The sequence below is a fragment of the Buceros rhinoceros genome, unplaced genomic scaffold (genome assembly GCF_000710305.1).
Source record: "Buceros rhinoceros silvestris isolate BGI_N320 unplaced genomic scaffold, ASM71030v1 scaffold11725, whole genome shotgun sequence".
Classification (NCBI taxonomy): Eukaryota; Metazoa; Chordata; class Aves; order Bucerotiformes; family Bucerotidae; genus Buceros; species Buceros rhinoceros.
The window spans coordinates 90,440-96,470 of record NW_010412312.1 but is presented as its reverse complement, the minus strand read 5'-3'; positions in this window follow the sequence as shown (position 1 = coordinate 96,470).

Here is a 6,031-nt window from a genome sequence, read left to right as displayed (position 1 = left end):
GGGGTGTATGGGGTGTGGGGGTGGGCAGCTCTGTGAGTGGCTTCTTTCCCCTGCTTTGTTGTGGGATATGTAAGAGCCTTTTGGGTGAATACGTTGAGTTTGCTGACCAGAAACTCAGGGTGATTTGAAACTGGCCATTCTGAGTACCGTCCCTCATAGGAGATCACATTTTGAGACTGTTTTAAATGTTTGCCCTCACTTGAGGTACTTGCATCCTGGCCACACTTTCTTCGAGACTCTGCCTCTCACTGAGGGCATGCTGGTAAACCAGTTTCTGTATTTAGAAAATAAGGATAATGCTCTCTTCCCTTTCCAAGGGGACACTGAGACTGAGAACTGGAGGGTGCTACAAGTGCTGTAAATTAAATCCTTGCTTTGACAGGTGAGGTGTTTTAGGGAAATGCTAAGGACTAGGTCCTTGTCGACAGCTTTCAAAGGGCAGTGTTTTGGACTGGCTTTTTTCTCCCCCAGCACCTTTGCTATCTCCAGTTTAGTTCAGGTGAATTTTACTTTAATCTTAATAGCTAGCCTGAAGCCTATGTTCTTCCTTATCACAGTCATCTGCTAGCTTCAGTGGGTTGGTCTATTTTACTTCATTTCTTAAACTGAAATGAATGTTTAAATCTCAAGCTGTGTTGCTGCAATCACTGAAAGTGCCCTGGCAAACAGAATTTTTTCACTTGTAAAATGGTAGTTTCCAGCTTTTCTCTCAGAATTACTTCAGTCTCTTTACTGGTTCATCACCCTTCCTTTGCCTTACACTCTGACTATACTAAAATTAGAGTTACAGAACAGAGATCTGAGATGCCTTAGCTGGATGCCATCATGGTAGCTGTAGTTGCACCACAATGTTGTTTCATTTACAACACAGTGTGTGAGAGTTGCACTTTCTCTCAGGGCACTATTTTATTTGGACGTTGTGCTCTCAGATATAACCTTTTACATTTACAGTGTATCAATTACTGATTTAAAGTTCTTTTCAGAGCTAGACCCATTCATGCTGCCTCTCTAGAAAAGCCACATCTTTTATTTGAAAACACCTCTAGCTGCTCCCTGGAATTGCTCACTTGTCAAATTTCCTTTTTGAAAAGGTCTTTGCTTTCCTGCAAGTCAGGCTGCTTCAAACTGCTTCGTGACATGAGCTTGCTGATTATTGCAGGGAGGGATTTCATTCTGCTCACTTAGGAAACCTGAACCTTTCTATAAACATTTCCTCCCATTAATCCACTGGTGCTGGCCAAAGTGATGGAACAGCTAAGCAGCTCGTGCTCTGAAGGACTGGGAACCGACAGGAACAGTGGTGTGACTGATGCCCCTGTGCTGTGCAGCCACAGCTGCGTCCCTAAATATGCAATTAATCCTTAATATGTTTTGGACAGCTAAGCCTGCAATTCATGCAGGCAGCCTGTCCCCCTGCTCTTCTTTCCACTCAGCACCATCCTTGCTAGCTGGATGGGAAACTGTGTTTAGGTGTGATCGCTATCTTTTTGTCCACGTGTGGAAAAACTTAAATAGAGAATTTATTTCACAAGGCATTCATATGGGAAAGGAAGTGTCTCTGTTTCCACCAGAAACCACTAAAGCTGAATGCTTTTATTTCAGTATTTCCTATTAGGTACTTCTGAATTTAAATTCACTTACAGAAAACTATCCAAATCCTGGGATTTAAGTTGGCTTTGACAATTTGAGATTTTAGGTGAAATTTGGTTCTGGTGTAAAGTAGAAGCAACTGCTATTCAATTTTAAGCAGATGTGACACACATCAAGAGTGAATTTGCTCGCAGTGGAAACAATTTGGAGAATTTCAAGTAGTGATAGCGTCTGGCCTTCTGCAATAAAAATCTCTATCACCATTCTGATAACAAAGTAGCAGTTACTTTCATAATGGAATACAATTTGGAAAATCTCTTTGTGAAGGTGTCTGGAAGAAAAGGAAACATAAACCTTTACTAACATTTGCTAATCAGTGCAAAATTATTTTTGTTTGACTAATGTTTAAGTCCACTTTCAGTTAACATTTTTTAAGTAAGAAACGTTTCCTACCCTTCAGCTTTGGCTCTCATCTATGCAGTGTTTTTGTTTCACAAGACCTTGGCAAGTAATGGTTATCATTGATCAATATGCCTGTAAGTTTACACCATATACTACATTTTCATGAAAAATTTAAACACTGGTTCTTAAGTTTCAGAGACATTTGTGTTACTTTCTGGAAGAAAGTATTATTTTAGGCAAGTTAAACAGGAGGCTTTAATGGTTCCAGAGTTCACCAATAGTAGCAGAAACTGAATGTCTCCACAGGAAGAAGTGCTTTTATAATATGTCAGTGTTTGTTTGGATTTATATTTGGTGGAATACCCACACCTGACTGAATGTTTTTGTCTAAGTACTTCACCCACAACCAATAGCTTTGCATGCAAGTAAGAAACCACACATCTCTGTGTTCACCAACTGGCAACAATAAACATTATTTGTAATTTCATATGGGTTTAGAAACCAAGTTACTAGCTTATATCTTAAATAGTGGGGGGTTTTCCCCCCTGCATTTCATTCTTTCTTCCTTATAGGTACTTCATATACACCCTGCTCTCCATACTTGCCTTCTACTCCTGTTATTTTTCAAAACCATTAGTCCAGCTGAAAGAAATTCAGTCTGTTGCTTGGAGAGGAAAAGACGCCTCTGAATCTTTCAGCACTACAACTGTTCATTGAGATAGATAGACTATTGCCAAGCCTGTTCTATATAAACCAGGATAACTGTTTCATGCCAACATGAGTGTGTGGTTTTGGCAGGTACAACACTGCACAGGATAACACAGGATTGGGAGAATAAATACAGTGCATGGCAAGCTTCCAAATGACTAAATGACGAAAATGATGCCCAAACTATAAAACTAAAATACGTACATCAGGGTTTAATGCTGCTCAGACAAGCAGTTTGTAGCACAGTTGGAGGATGACGGTGAGGGTTTTGACACTGTTTAAACCCGAGGTCCAAGGTTGCCGGGTTTGGGTGCTGAGCATTGCTTGTTGCAAAACCAGATGAGTGGAAGTAAGGCACGGCACTTTCTCCTAATCCAGGTAAAGACCAGGCTCAAGCACAGTGTTACCACAGCTACAGCCACATAGGATTCAACAGAATGATGCACAGTGAGAACAGACAGGCCCAAACAGAGAGTGCATGCTCTTCTTACATCACTTGCTCCTCTCTGTACAGCCAGCCTAACCATGTCAGAAAACTATGGGACTGCGATAAATGAGAATATGGATAAAAGGCAGGAATAAGAAGGGCCTAGAGCACATTTTTAAATAACAATTGTAAATTGGGGGAATCACTTATCCATATTAGTCAGGAAATCCTGCTAGCAACAACTTGTTCATTTTGGCTGCCCCAGCTGTGTCAAAACTTGGGTTGGTTGTATACAGCCCTTTGCTTAAGCATGTTACTCTTACAAATACAGGTGGAAAGTAAGTTTGTGCTGCCTAGGGGAGTAGAATATATGATAGGTTTTGACTGCACAGGTCTCAGAAATTAACCCCATCATGGTGGCCACCAGGGTAGCCATAACCTTACTATTAACACTAGGATCCCAAAGGCCAGGGTGACAACTAGAAAGAAAGAAAAAAAAAAAAAAGGCCCAGTTCTCCCCTACCTCCACCTTTACTGGTGGTATTAGCAATTCTAGCATTGTTCTCAAACAAATCTGCAGGAAGGCAATGCTGTTCTCAAGGCAGGCAAGGAGTGAGATTGTTCCCACCATGCTGTGCTTTTCCTCAGGCTAACATACACCGAGGCTTCAGAAAAAGCTTGTGGTGAACGGGGAATTCTGATGAGAGTTGTAGCAGAAGAAAAATGCGTTGTCTGGCTCAAATGGACACAAAAAGGTGTAGTAGTAAGTAGACACTAATCTAAGATTTGAAAGACTAGTGCCTGATCACCTGCACTGACACAGATGGTGGACAGATCACTTAGGGGCAGACTCTAAGCAGTATTCAGGCAGCTGAAGATGCAGGCAGGGATATGGAAAACACTTTTCATAAGTGCTTAAATTCCCAGGTGCATGTCTTAGTAACTTACTGGAAAATCTCACCTCTGTCTCTAATTCATTCCCTCTATTACAGGAATGTGTGAGAATAAATACTCTCAAAATCAGAAGGAATGAAATAAAATGATAACAGGTTTTGTATACATACATCTGTCAGATCTTTGTCCTGTAGTCTGATGTTTAGCAAGTAGGCACATTCTAGACACCAAATTAAGATGACCAGCTAGTATGTTTTCCAGTATCCTATCTAAAACTAGGCAGGCTGAGCACATGCTTTCACAGGAGTATCACTCTAGTCAGGGCTCAAATGTAAAGTGTGAGAGAGTTAAAAAGATGCAAGCTAGGTAATTAGAAAATTGCACTGACTACAGTCAAACAAAATGGACTTGTGTTATACTAGTGCTTAATCTTAGTAGAGACAAGGATCTGGGCCCATCTGTGCTCAGCTCTTCCAGTACTCCTCAATCTCTCGTTTTCTATATGCTATAAACACAGTTGCTACCAACAACTCTGCTGTCCCTCTTTAAATCATAACTGTTCACTTCAGGTGGCTGCAAGCAGGATCTAACTCATAGCAGAAGAACTAAAGCACTGTTGTCCAAGGTTTCATCCAAGCCCTTGGTAGTGAGAACCCCCTTCCCTGCCATGTTTTCACTTCATCTCTTAGTTCCTCAACGTTTTTTTCTGTTACTGTGATATCCAACAACATTTTTCTCTTTACTAAAGAGGGCCAAGTAGAAGGAGCAGTTGGCTGTTTGGACATTTTCCTCCACAACAGGGAGCAGCATGAGACTACTATACTATTTTCACCAATGAAATACAGAGGCATCTAAGCCGACTGGGGTAAACATTTGTGTGTTGCCCTGGTGCCAGCCTTTCCTGTGGGAGACTTCTGCACCCATTCACCTTCATCACACATCAGATTTTTGTTGCTAAACTAAGTAAACCAACAAACAAAAAAGAATTCCTAGATGCATCAAAGCATGTGCTCCCACTTCCCACAAACAAACAAAAATGTAACTTAAGAGTTTTTATGGAAGACAGTCGAACTGAGCTACTTCCAAAAGTATTTACCTAAAGCATGAATCAGATCAGTTGCCTGACATGGCTTCCTTCCACAAATGGTCTGTGCAGGGGGTGAGTAGTTTGTATGTGTGCACATGTGTAGCGTAAGTGTATGCTAGTGTAACAACTGCAAGTTACAACTATAGGTAAATCTCTCATCAAAAACCCAGTGAAGATATAAAATGAAAAGGCCCTTGTCCAATGCAGCTGTCTGCTAATTAAACACTGGTGTTAATTGCAATAGCGTACCTGGACCCCATTCCTTGTGTTTGTTGTGGTGCCTGCACGGGCTCTGGATTGCTCAGAACTTTCACGTTCTCACAGAAAATGAAACTGGCTATAAAAGGAATGAATGGCTGTGATATGTATATATATCTGTAGGGCTATTTTTAAAGAAAAAAAGATTTTTTGTGTGCTAGTTCAAAGGCAGCTTTGATTATCTAAAGCAAAAGTCAGTCTTTAGAAAGGGTAAAAAAATAAATGTAAAGATGGAATCTTTTTATTTAATCCATGATTAAAAGAGCATTTCTTATTTGTAATGCTCTTGCCTCCCCATTCTTTTTTTTTTTTTTTTAAATAATGCAAAATGTAAACGTTTCAGGCAGCATTTCTGTCCTTACTTTATGAGATGTGCAAAGCAGCATTCCATTAGGGCCAACGACCAGTAAAAGGGATGTTATTTGACACCCTTACACAACTATGCATACCAGGCTGCAAACGAGAGGATTTACTCATACTGGTTTTCTTCGCACATTCTGCTCTCCGAAGATAGTAAATCAGCTATTGAATTTGCAAAAACAACTCTCATGACGGCTAAAGAATTCAGGCACAAAGCAGATAAGGGCAGAGATTTGGCTTCCCTAAAGTAGCTCGTAGCGACTGCGGAAAGAGACGCAACGGCACCCACGTCCAAAGCGGCTGAA